Source organism: Eubalaena glacialis, chromosome 15 (genome assembly GCF_028564815.1).
Source record: "Eubalaena glacialis isolate mEubGla1 chromosome 15, mEubGla1.1.hap2.+ XY, whole genome shotgun sequence".
NCBI lineage: Eukaryota > Metazoa > Chordata > Mammalia > Artiodactyla > Balaenidae > Eubalaena > Eubalaena glacialis.
Genome location: NC_083730.1, coordinates 71,568,459 through 71,582,256, shown reverse-complemented (window position 1 = coordinate 71,582,256; position 13,798 = coordinate 71,568,459). Strand labels below are relative to the sequence as shown.

The window sequence follows — 13,798 nt, the reverse complement described above, 5'->3', positions numbered from 1 at the left end:
TCTACTATTGTGGGTTTTTTGTTTTGTTTTGTTTTTTAGTGTCAAGAAAAGAGAGAAGTACAGTACTCTGTAATGGCCTATATGGGAAAATAATCTAAAAAAGAGTAGATATATGTATAACTGATTCACTTTGCTATACAGCAGAAACTAACACAACATTGTAAATCAATTATACTCCAATAAAAATTTTTAAAAAAAGAAAAGAGAAGTATGAGGAGAGATGTAGGCACTTATTTATATGAAGAAAGACTTCTCGAGTACCTTCCACTGTCACTGAACATGTTAGAGAATTGAAGACAGAAAAAGAGGAGGGGAAAAAAAAAAAAGGAATTCATGAGGGTGATTCAAGTGCCTGAAAAGGAACAACTGTCCATAAAATGAACAACCTCAGTTAAATACATTTTTGTTATATTGGGTCATTTTCATAAATATTTTTGGCTGAAACCATTAGAAGCTTCTGGCTGCAATGGTAAATGATAAAGGGGAGTTGGTCTCTGATGGTTGGTCTCCCTTACAGCTCACAACTGGAGATTAAGTTTAAGAGACCCAACCCAACCCCCTAACCCAAAGAATCGAACTTGCTCCTGCCCTCTCAGCCTTCCAAAGGCCCAGAGGAAGACCTCTGTGGCCCCAGGTCAGGTGCCAGCAGCCTCTGATGGGGAGGGAAAGGGCCTCTGAATGACCAGATTAAGTCTGAATGGAGGAAGAACCTGTGATTAAGTTTTCTGAATAGTTGGCTCTCTTAGGGGGAGCAAACTCCTTCAAAAAAAAACAAAAAACAGAAAACGGCAGAAACCTCGCCTGGCTCTCTGTTACTACCCTTCAGAAATGGGAGTCCTGCTCTTCGGATCTAGGAAAGTGGATTTTCACATACTCAAGTCAAGCCCACTTTCCAACCAACGTGTGGGGTTCAGCCAATTTTCAAGGGAAAGGAGAAAAAAAATAACACTGCCTTATTTCTTCTCAAGATTACTATTTAGACAGTTCAGGTTGACACGGACTATGTTTTAACCGCCAATCCCCCAGGACAAACTTAGAAATTTCTCCAAGCCATTACACAGCAAAGAAGCTAGTCTTTCCTTCAACTCACTTAGCTTCATCTTCAACCAAAGCGTCTTTACAATATTATTTCAGCTTTGCTGGTCCAGACTCTTTGCCAGAAGGTTCTTTACCCCAAGCATAAGTAGGAAAGGAAAAAGGAAAAAGGCATTTTATTTAACCTATGGCAGTCTGGTCGGAATTGTCCTGGCTACACAAGACGCAGGCCTGCTGAGGTTTTGTTCTGCTTTTCTAAGTTGGGGGGGCGGGGAATATCAACATAAATCTATCTTCCCAGTGAAAGATCCGAGGATTAAGTTAACTCATAATACAGACTACTCGTATATTAAGATACAGTTCATTAAAAATCTTGAACAAAATGTTGAGTGACCCATCCATGTTAAAAACTCAAGTTTGGGTGTAAAAGGCCAACGTCTGAAAAACCCAGGGGGGAAGAATGGTTGGGAGAGATGAAAAAACTCTTCCAAGACCATCCTGTTTAAGCTCGACCATCTTGGCAAGGAGAGCGTGCACCTCCCCTCCTAAAGCACCTGGTTCTGCAACTGATGTTCAACGTGTTTCCATTTAACTTCAGGGGACACAAGAATGAAAGACAGGGATCCTGTCCTTCAAAGAGACTGCAGTTACACAGAGGAGAGAAGGCACGAAAAGAATAAAATGCAGGTGGGAGTGAGGGGTAAGTGCCAAGAGCGAGGCCCATCAAGAGAAGGCAAGACGGGGGCATGAGGCGTCCCGGGAGGGCTTCAGGATTTGGTCTCGAGAGATAAAAGACTGTGAGATTTGGTTCCTTACTTATTTCTGTCTAGAACTTTTCAAGGATTTTTTTTTTTTTTTTTTTTTTTAATTTAGGCCGCGCCGCGTAGCATGCATGATCCTAGTTCCCCAACGAGGGATCAAACCTGTGCCCCCTGCAGTGGAAGCGCTGAGTCCCAACCACTGGACCGCCAGGGAAGTCCTCCAAGTTTCCACTCAGCAATTGATGTGGCAGAGATTACACATTTATATTTATTAAGCCCACTAAATATATAAAATACTTAATATATATTTGTGTATTTATTGAGCATAACAATAGCTAGCTCTTACTATGTATCTATTTAATCTTACAACCATAAGAAGTATTTTTTAAGATACTCATAACAAAAACTCAGAGAGGCTAAGTGCCTTACCTAGGGTCACTCAGCTGAAAAGTAATACTAGACTTCGAACTCAGGTCAGATTGCCAAGTCTGATGCTGCATTTCCCTCTGCACCTCTGCAATGCAACAGTTCCAAGCACACATCACCTCCTCCAGTGGATTTTTTTTAAGGTGTCAAAACCCCACCAGTAATTTAAAACCTCCGGTGTAATTCTTAGCCTATAATTATTTGTTTACATGCATGTCCTCCCAACTAGCCCAAGTTCCTTAACGACATCCTTCACCTTCATATTCTAGCACTGGGTGTGGCACACAGGAAAGCTGAACAAACACGCCATGGTCACACTAAACTGAGTGGCTCACGACACTCAAAACACCAGAGAGCCTGCTTCAGCTAGAAAGTCGTCAAAGGGTTTTGCTCGCTTAACCTCCCTGACCCTGTTTCCTCATCTGTTAATAAGGACAATAATGATACCTGTTTCGTAAGGTTGTTTTGATAAGTGTGTTAGATAATGTATGCTAAAGGCTTGGCAGTGCCTGGAACATGCTAAGTACTCCACAGAAGCGGGCAAATAATGTCTAACTTCCAATGCAAGATAAAAGGGAGGTATGCCAGACCTCACCTTTCATCCACTAGATTTAAATTCTGGAAACTGATAAGATATTATTAAGTTTTAAAAGGGTACCAAACAATGTGTGCTATCCATTGAAACACAATGGGACAGATCTAGATATACTGATAAGGAAGAACTTTCAAGACACATTAAATGAAAAAAAAAAGGTGTGTGTGTGTGTGATTACATGGGTATACAAGAGCACAGAAAAATACTCTGAAATATATAGGTAATGAGATGGGAGGAGTAAAGAGGTCTTTTCCTTCTGTCACTATGCAGTTCTGATATTTGAATCTTATTATGAAAAAACATTAAAAGTAATATTTTCATTAAAAGCAAAAATAGTGTGGAGTTAACAGTAATGTACCACTGTTGGTTCCTTAGTTGTGACAAATGTACCACAATAATGTAAGACATTAACAATAAGAGAAACTGGGTGAATGGTATATGGGAACTCTCTATCTTTGCAGCTTATCTGTAAGTCTAAAACGATTCTAAAATTTAAAGTTTGTTTTGGACTTCCCTGGCGGTCCAGTGGTTAAGATTCCGTGTTTCCACTGCAGGGGGTGCAGGTTCAATCCCTGGTGGGGGAAGTTCCACATGCTGCAAGGTACAGTCAAAAAAAAAAAAGTTTTTTTTTAAAAAGCAATAATATGTATAGCACAGAACCATCTTTGCTTTTAAAACTCTGTCCATATACATAAGTATATATTCACTACATTTCAAATGTTAACAATGGTTCTGAGTGGTAAGATTGAAGATGGTGCTCATTTCCTTGTACCTTCTAGATCAGTGGTTCTCAAAGGGTGGTTGCCAGATCAGCCGTAGCAGCGATATCTGGAAACTTGTTAGAAACGCAAATTCTCAGGCCCCACCCCAGGGCCACTGAATCAGACTCTCTAGAGGTGGGGGCCAGATGATTCTGATGCACACCAGAGTTTGAGAACCCTGTTCCAGATCACAGAAACTGGTTTTATAAAAAGTGTCACTTTTATAGTCAAAACAACAGAACAATGAAACTTGAAAAGGGGGTATGTTGACGAATGAATAGCATTTTAAGCCCAGATGCAGGCCCTGACACAGCACGTGCACCGGGAGGCAAGCACAGGCCAGTCCCAACTCAGACTGACCCGCTCTGTCCCTTCTCTTGTCTCCCCACCATCCCAGGCCAGCTTCCATGGGAGCCCCTGGGATACCTACAGAGACAAGTCTCAGACAAACAAATCTGGCATGGGGGGAGGGTTTCTTTTTTTAAAAATTTTTTATTGTAAGAGGAAAGTTTGTTGGCACCAGCTCATCATCTTCAAATTTATGGCCTCCGGTCTCGGTTGTATATTAACAGCACCAGCCAGGGCATGACAACTAACAGTTTAAGAGGTAGAGACTCATCTTCATAATTAAAAAAAAAAAAAAAAAATTCCTAAACATGAATGTAGTAGCAGCTCAAATGAACAAGGTGTGAGCCTATCAGCCCTGCCTTTGGAATGGCCCCGGATGTCCTCTGCCATCCTACTCCGAGGCCCGGGAGTATTTATAATGCCCGGCTGGCTTCCTCCCCTCCAGGTACATCCCGAGACTCCTTCCACCTCGTGCAGAAGACCCTTGGAGTCTGTACTTCAGCTCTGCTTTCAGAGGCCCTCAAGGGGCTGCTCTGCCTGCTGGCTCAGCTCCATGAGAGCCATGGTAAAGGGAGTATGGGTGTATCGCTGGCAGCGGCAGCAGGTGAGGCAGAGCAGAGTACGCGGCGAGAGGAGCCTGTGAAGGGATTCCCGCGGTCCCCAGAATCCTGCTCTGCCCTGGATTTCAATTTGTTGAAATGAGCAGTCGTAAATCAAAGAGTAAGAACTTAATACAAGCAGAATACCTTTCACAGGTACAAAGAATTTTACGTGAAAGATTTTGTCATCAGAGTCCACATAGTAGCCTATTTGGAGTACAAGTACAATATAAACACTTAATTGAGCTGCTGAAAAGAACTGCTATCCATGGAGAAAGTAACTCTGCTCTCATTATTGGACCCCAAGGATCAGGAAAGACTATGTTAATAAACCATGCTTTGAAAGAACTAATAGAAGGAGAAGAGGGAGTGAAAATGTATTACAAGTTCACTTAAATGGACTGCTGCAGATCAACGATAAAATTGCCCTAAAGGCAGTTAAATCTGGAAACTGTAGTTGGAGATAAAGTTTTGGAAGCTTTGCTGAAAACCTTTCATTTCTTCTGGAAGCTTTAAAAAAAGGTGACTGGACTAGTAGTTGCCCAGCGATCTTCATATTAGATGAATTTGATCTTTTTGCTCATCATAAAAACCAAACACTCCTCTATAATCTTTTTGACATTTCTCAGTTTGCACAGACTCCAGTAGCAGTTATTGGTCTTACGCGTAGATTGGATATTTTGGAACTCTTAGAAAAAAGAGTGAAGTCACGATTTTCCCACTGGCAGATACACTTAATGAATTCATTTGGTTTTCCGCAGTATCTTAAAATATTTAAAGAATAATTATCTCTATCTGCAGTATTTCCAGACAAGATTTTCGCTGAGAAGCGGAATGAGAAGGTTCAGAGTCTCTCAGAAGATAGAAGTGTGCAAGAAGTGCTGCAGAAGCATTTCAATGTCAGCAAAAACCTGCGGTCATTACACATGCTATTGAGGCTTGTTTTAAATCGCGTAACACCATCACAACCATTTATGACTGCAGCAGATCTGACGGAGGCAAACCAGCTGTGTAGCGTGAACTCTAAAGCAAATATTGTACGTGGTCTGTCGGTCTTGGAAATCTGTCTTATCATAGCAATGAAACATTTAAATGACATCTATGAAGAGGAGCCCTTTAATTTTCAAATGGTTTATAATGAGTTTCAGAAGTTTGTTCAAAGGAGGGCCCATTCTGTTTATAATTTTGAGAAACCTGTTGTTATGAAGGCTTTTGAACACTTACAACAATTAGAATTAATAAGGCCCCTGGAAAGAACATCAGTAAATGCACAGAGGGAGTACCAGCTGATGAAACTACTTCTGGATAATACACAAATTATGAATGCTTTGCAGAAATACCCTAACTGTCCTACAGATGTTAGGCAGTGGGCAACATCCTCCCTAAACTGGTTATAAATATAACCATGGCTTCAGTTATGGAGTTTCAGGCATACTTCTCTAAAGAACTAAAAGCTATTGTCCTTTAACAAGATATGTTACTATGTTTTCCTATATTTATAAAGATGTATTTTTGTATTTATGGGAGACTGTTACATATGCAGTATCATGGCTGTGCCTTGCCTTTGAATCACGAGCAGTTACATGATTTATAATTCCAGTGATTCAGATTATTTTGTAAGTAGCTGTTCAAAAAAATAAGCATGACTATTTTAGGGATTGAACCACATGCTTATTTAACACTTGTGAAGTATTTATGTGGTACATTTGAAGAGTTCATTTCAACCCAGCAGCCAGATGTTTTAACAATCCTTAAACAAAACAGTAAAAAAACAATGGTAAGAGTTGAGGTGTAATGAGTAATCTTTTGGTCCATTGGGAGGTGCTGCAGTTTTTCTGTATTCATGGAAATTTGGGTTTCTGTCCCAGACCAAGGTCTTCTAGTTCAGGAGACTGATCAGTTTGGCTAGAAGATGGTTCACATGGAAGAAAAAAGCCAAAAGTTTGAACATTTTCTTCCAGACTTCTTAAAATATGGTACTCATACCATCTACAGAAGAATCTCTTGTAGGAGGCTTTTAAATACAGATTTTTGGGCCTCTTCTAGGGACTAGCATTTGTCTTTCTAACAGGCACTTTAGGAAATTCCTGTAAAACCACTCCCACAAATAACGGAAAGTGTATGACAGTGTTAACTAAATCTATTTGCAACAAAAAGTAGACCCCTATGAGGAATGTGGAAATGTCAAAGCATCACCTTATAAATTCAGGAATCCATGAACTAATACTGGTATATGTTTGTTTGTTTGTTTATTTATTTATTTTTATTTTGGCTGCAATGGATCTTCATTGCGGGCGAGCGCGCAGGTTCAGTAGTTGCGCCATGTGGGCTTAGTTGCCCTGAGGCGTATGGGATCTTAGTTCCCCGACCAGGGATTGAACCTGTGTCCCCTGCACTGGAAGGCGGATTCTTAACCACGGGACCACCAGGGAAGCCCCTGGTATATGTTTAAAGTGAAATTTAATAAGCATTCATTAAGTGTTGTGACTTCATTTATTCAAGAATATTTGATTGCCTATTATTTTCATGGAAGGTTTACAAAAGAGAGAGTCCCTATCCTTGTGCAGTTTGTAATCCTTTTAACTGTCAAAGACCCTATGATATTTAGTTACTGTTGTTTACAGGTGAGAAAACTAACACAGTAGTGGCCCTGTCCAGAGGATTGACAGACCCTGGAATTCAACTAATTTCGTTGACACCAAAGCTCAGTAACGTGTTCCTTACCATGTATTTTTAAAACTCTAAGAAATTATTTACTTGGTTTTTAAGAAGTATTGCGTTTAGAATGGAATATGAGATTTCTGCGCATAAAAATAGCTCTTCAGTAGTTACAACGTATTCTTTGCATACTTAGGCATTCTAAGTTTTCAGATCACTGTCAATTACTTTTCAGCAGTGTCTCATGAAAGCTAAGGCTTGCATCCTGGTTCTACGCAATAGTCTATAGATTTTTGGGGGACAGTTTGCCAAAATACTTACCATGGTAGATTCACTATTACTAGAAGCAAGGATTTTGCACTGGAGCTAAAATTGTCCCTTTAAAAATTTTTCTGAACTGTTTTAGGGAAGTACCCTCTGCTTTAAAGGCACTGACCAAAGAAGTACCTAAAGAACTGTCTTGAAGATTGCAAATTTTGGGCTTCCCTGGTGGCGCAGTGGTTGAGAATCTGCCTGCCAATGCAGGGGAAAATGGGTTCGAGCCCTGGTCTGGGAAGATCCCACATGCCACGGAGCAACTGGGCCCGTGAGCCACAACTACTGAGCCTGCGCGTCTGGAGCCTGTGCTCCCCAACAAGAGAGGCCGCGATAATGAGAGGACCGCGCACCGCGATGAAGAGTGGCCCCCGCTCGCCGCAACTAAAGAAAGCCCTCGCACATAAACGAAGACCCAACACAGCCAAAAATAAATAAATAAATAAATAAATAAATTTATTAAAAAAAAAAAAGATTGCAAATTTTTATCAGCTTAAGATTCCACTAAAAGGTTAAGAGCACTCATCTGCCTCCCTGGCTCCATAAGAGCTACAGAAAATCCATCAACATCAGTGAAAGAGCTATAAAACAAACTAGAAAAAATAGGTTAGCAAAAGTCATACAAATGAAGCACGTGCCTACATTTCAAAGGCATTTTTTCAGAGAAGGAATGTTGAAATTCCCCTTTCCATATTCCCTAATACAGAGAAGCTAAAATGTACTTTAAATTTTTTAACCTAACTTCATCTCTTAAATTGTTTAAACCATCATCAATAAAATAAAAACCAAATCTGAAAAAGCCCTAGTAAAAAACTTTTGAGAATAATGTAAACAAATATGGCTTAAAGATATTTTCATTTACTAGAGGAGGAATGTAGCCTGTTAACAGCACAATCAAAAGATTGAAAAACAGGTGAGGAGGAATGTTACCGGCATTGGTGCAGTTTTCACTCATGTGATCCCTCCAAGTGCCCTACCAAAAACAGGATCTTATTAAGAAAAACAACAAAAACAAAAAGTCTTTCCAATTTTGTGGACATGCATGTGAATGGCTCTGAGGAATTAAGAGCTGTTGGTTCAAATTTACCACATCATAATGCTATATATGATGATTATATACAATTAACTTCCTGAAGAATCTGTTTTGCAGAGCAGCGCTGTGGAAACAGTTTTGGTCTTTCTGCAGAGATTCCTTGCTGATTCCACTGTGGTTTGCATTTTCATTTGGTTTTAGAAGACAACGCAGGTTCTTTCAAACCACCATAACCTAAGTGTTGCCCCTTCCTTCACCTTTACCCTAAAAAAATTGAGAATCCATTGGTGTGAACTGTGACACTCAATGTGACTAGGTGGGGCTCTTCCACCCCCATTTTCTTTGAAAGTCACGGGATAAACAAAAGAATTTGCAACACTAAAAATGTAAATGAAAGCTAGCTTCCTTGGTGATCACTCTTACTGATTACCCTAAGTGAAAATACCAGAATTCTTCCGTTCAATTGTTAAACTAGTTATAGCTGGGAAGTATAGTTTATATCTTTGATGTCTATTTCCTAAGCCACTTTTTAAAAATCTCTGTATGAAAAGACAAGATAACTAATGCCATTTAGCCTCTTTTAAAATTGACAGGACCAACATACGTACTTTTGTGGGAATACAATCTGCTTACACAACAAAGGAGGGAAATACCACAATTGACAAACCTCCCCTTCACCTATCCCCATTCTTGCAAATCTCAAGGTGTAAGCCTCACTATAAATTATAAAGCTACTGTTCCCCTCTTTAAGAACATATAACTGAAGAAAAACTTCATATGCAAATCATACAATTTTTTTTTTTTAACTTGGGAATGGAATGGGGATAGCATACATTTTATTTGTACAATACTTAATCACTTACCCAAGGTGGGGTTTTATGGGACTTTTTTTCTTTTTTTAACTTTTTGTTAAATACTTGCAGAAAAAACAGCAAGTAAAATTTGACAGTAGCACAACAACCTGTGCCCAAAACACTGACACGTAATACAGAATAAAGCTAAAATAATTGTTTACCAATATTTTGAGAGGTAACAAATAGGATATAGGTTGAGACTGCATAAAAAATGTACTGCTGGTTGAATATCTGAGGTAAATGATGTTCAGTCAAGATGCTACTTGTGGCTTCCCTGGTGGTGCAGTGGTTAGGAATCCGCCTGCCAATGCAGGGGACACAGGTTCGAGCCCTGGTCCGGGAAGATCCCACATGCCGCGGAGCAGCTAAGCCTGTGTGCACAACTACTGAACCTGTGCTCTAGAGCCCGCGAGCCACAACTACTGAGCCCACGTGCCACAGCCCATGAAGCCCGTGCGCCTAGAGCCCATGCTCCGAAACAAGAGAAGCCACCACAATGAGAAACCTGCGCACCACAATGAAGAGTAGCCCCAGCTCGCCACAACTAGAGAAAGCCCACTCGCAGCAACGAAGAACCAGTGCAGCCAAAAATAAAATAAATAAATTTATGAAAAAAAAGATGCTATTTGTATCATTTTGTCCATAAATCAGTAAATAATTTTATGCACATTATACCAAATGTTCCTAAAAAGTATTATTTTTAAAAGGTAAAAAAGAGAAACTGGAAAGCCATGGCAAAGAAAAGCACAGAGGGGCTTCCCTGGTGGTGCAGTGGTTAAGAATCCGCCTGCCAATGCAGGGGACACAGGTTCGAGCCCTGGTCCAGGAAGATCCCATGTGCTGCAGAGCAACTAAGCCCGTGCGCCACAACTACTGAGCCTGTGCTCTAGAGCCCGCGAGCCACAACTACTGAAGCCCGCGTGCCACAACTACTGAAGCCCGTGCGCCTAGAGCCCGTGCTCTGCAACAAGAGAAGCCACTGCAATGAGAAGCCCACGCACCCACCTGCCACAACTAGAGAAAGCCCGCGCGCAGCAATGAAGACCCAATGCAGCCAAAGATAAATAATAAATTAATTAATTAAAAAAAAAATTTACTACCTCCTAGAGCCAAGGGGGAGGAGGAATGGGAGATGAGCAAGATCACAGCCATCAGAAGTGAGCCACCCACGACCCAGCAGCCACTCAGGGCACTTCACAGGCCCAGGAACTGAGGGCCACACTCCCAGGCACTGAGCCTGCTGCTCTGCCAGGGCCCCGGGAACCCAAGAGAGGTGCCAAGGCACTGGGACCTGAAAGGTGTCGTGCCTGCCGCTGACGGACTCCAGGGCTCGGGGACAGCATGTCCTCAAGGCAGGAGACTGCACAGGTGTGGCGTGCGGGGGGGGCATGACAGCCACAAAACCCAGGTTGCTCAAGTAGAGATGGGAGGTCGACCAAGCTAGAAAGGCCACCTAGGGTCCGAGTCTGGGTCATGGCTGGGTCAGGTCAGGACTTTCAGCCAGAGGATAAGGAGAATGACACTGGAGAGCCGACAGGAGACTGTCCTCCCCATTAGGGACCTACAGCTGAAAGACCTTCACATGAGTCTGGGAGCAGCAGGCCAGCCAGTGAGTGGAAACCAGCAATAAAGGTGCCGGGTGAATCAAAACAGCTCTTGGGAGAGCCTGACAGATGCAGAGAAACCTAGGCCAGAGAAGCGAGGGTCTGGCTTCCTAAATCACCTCAACTGGGCCTTTGGTCTACACCCCTGGAGTCTCCCACACCGAGGAGGGGACCAGGAAAGGCCTGGTGGGGTTCAGTGCATGGTGGGGAAGGACAAAAAGTACAAGCAGTGCTTCTTCTAATAAAAAGATCATCTACTCACTTCCCCAGACTCCTGGGGTTGGTGAGGTGGTTGGGAATTCAGGTGGGGAGCCTCTTTGGAGACCCTCAGGGAATACTCTGTTGCTGGTGGAAGGGCCCCCATATCCGGTTTAGGAAAATGGATTCTCTCATAAACCACTGTGATGGAATTGTAGAAAATCATTTTCTGCAGCCACTGGAGGACGGAACCCAACAAACCTTGGAGGAGGCGGCGGGCTGACCCGGGGCAGTTGGTCAGATGTGTGGGGTGTCGGGGTGGGTACCTCACCCACACAGGGGATCAACAGTGGACAGGCCAGCCTCCGAGGTGCAAAGACAGCAGCCTTGCCCTCAGGGAGCGGAGCCTGGTGAATGTACGCCAAGCAAAGAACCCGGAATAAAGACAGATGAACCGAGGGCACCGGCAGGGCACCCGAAACCCAAGCCACAGAGAAGCAATGCCAAGGTCGGGGCCGAGTGACTAGAAACCTGAAAACAACGGGGCTTTATCACTTGTGACACCAAGGTGGGCTGCCTCTGAAGGGCTCCCGCAGAGATGCCTCTCGGGACAAAGGACGGGTACAGGGACAGGGTCTGTGTGCTCGTATCTGAGATCGAAGGAATTGAGATATTCAGAAATTCCATTCTGGAATTGCCCTATTAGGAGAACAACACCAGAAGAATCAAGAATCATTGACAGCCATACCCAGAAACTGGGGCAACATCTGAAGCGTACAGAAGAGACATGAAACCCAGGGGCGTAAGGTAAGCACCACTGCCCCACAAATGCCTGCAAGTGTGTCCTGTTTCACGTGACCCGCACTGCACGCCACGCTGAGGCTTGGTTATGGTGCTCCGGTGCCCCTGCTCCATTCGGAGAAGCCCTGGGTCAGCAAGTCTAGGAACAGGGCACACAGATAACTGCCAAAAAGAAAAACCAGGCACCCAGCTGGTAATGGCAGCATCTACAGGAGGAAGAGTAGGGTGGGAAGGCTTCTCCTTTCTTAATCTACATACTTTTTCACTGATTAGACTTTAATGCTTGCTTGAATTATAGGAGTTATGCCTTAAAACAATTTTTTAAAACAAAATTTAAGGCCAAAAATACAGGAGCACTGAGCGATGGCGATCAATGAATGGCCTTTGATGTCAACTCTCAATGCACCTCATCAGCTCTTTTTCCAGAGGGTATTTGAGAGTAAATAAGAGGCAGAGAGAAATGGCCACTCCAAAGCACTCTATACAGAAACAGGCTAAAATTTTATGGGGCCCTCTAGGCTGAGAAGCTATTGGAAGCCACAGCTCCAAAGCAGCTAGGTGGCAGAGAAAGCACTCCAGAGGGGCTATTCAGGAGCCTCCAACATCGTCCCATTTGTGAGTTTGAAAGTACTTTTGTTCTTCTCCGGGTTTAAGTTTCTGGGTCACCCCAGCCTTTTGTTAATAACCAAATGAACACATCTGCAATAGAGCAGTACCCCCTTTATGTGTCCCCCCAAATATTAGTGGCCTCAGAGCATTAATACGTCAGAGAGCACTCGACTGTGTCTCATTGTACCTCGCCATCACTCTGTCTCCACGAAGCAATTTTAATGAGTATCCCTAATAGGAAAAGAGGTACCATTCATTTTTATACAATAAAATAATTACTACAGCCCTCTCCCCCGGATCCAGATAACTCGTGTGTGTGTGTGTGTGTGTGTGTGTGTGTGTGTGTGTGTGTGTGTGTTTGTGTATTGGGGGGGCAGGGGGTGTTGACAGGAGGTTACAAAATGTTAAGAAGGCAAACTCTATGTACCCACAAAGCCAGTTGTTTCTCTGGATATAATCAAGAATCTTCCTTTGTTGAGGCCTAATGTCTATTCTCATCCTGTTCTAGCATCTCCTCAGAGGAAAAACAAAGCTCGACTGCCAGAAAATGTTCCAAATAATTGTTGATAACAGATAACGGCAGAGGAAGCCCTCTGGTTAATGTTTAAACACGGCAAGGGTAACACTAACTCCTTAACAGTTATGATGCCCACCAGAAGACTCCAACGTTTGCTTCACGGGCCCATGGCTCATCAGGAACACTGACGGCTTCAATCAAGTTCAGGAATGTTCCTTAAAAAAAGAGAATCAGAATAACACCTAAAACTCCTTTTAACTACCATACTGCTCAGACTCGAACTGATTCATTTTTGAACACTTATAATGTACAATCCCCCAGTTTTTATAAGTAGATTCCAATAATTTCTAGAGACATTAAGGAGAAGAAAGGGAAGATCATGGTAGAATCAGGGTATAACTGAGAAGAATGCATTTTAAAATATCATCTAAACTTACGAACAAATGCACACAATGACCCCGTGTTGCTGTGTGGCTCCTGCACTCTCACGCTGCCTGAGCTTCTGTACATGACAACAGGGGCCTGGCCATCTATAAACAGACGTTTTGCATTCACTCCAAAGGTAGCGGGAGCCAGGAAAAGCCAGGTCCCCTCCACTCACCCGGATCACTGATCAAAGATCAAAGAGGCAAGTGGTTAGATTCTTACTCAACAATGTTAAGTTTTTTCTGTTTTTTGTTTTGT

The 13,798-nt window shown here is 42.6% G+C and overlaps 1 protein-coding gene and 1 pseudogene across 1 annotated transcript in view; one reads left to right on the top strand and one right to left on the bottom strand.

Moving 5' to 3' along the window:
* The window catches only part of ZNRF3 (zinc and ring finger 3), a 146,083-nt gene that overhangs the window by 91,523 nt on the left and 40,762 nt on the right, over positions 1 to 13,798 (bottom strand). The window lies entirely within an intron of this gene.
* Positions 4,625 to 5,922, top strand: LOC133075711 (origin recognition complex subunit 4-like; annotated as a pseudogene).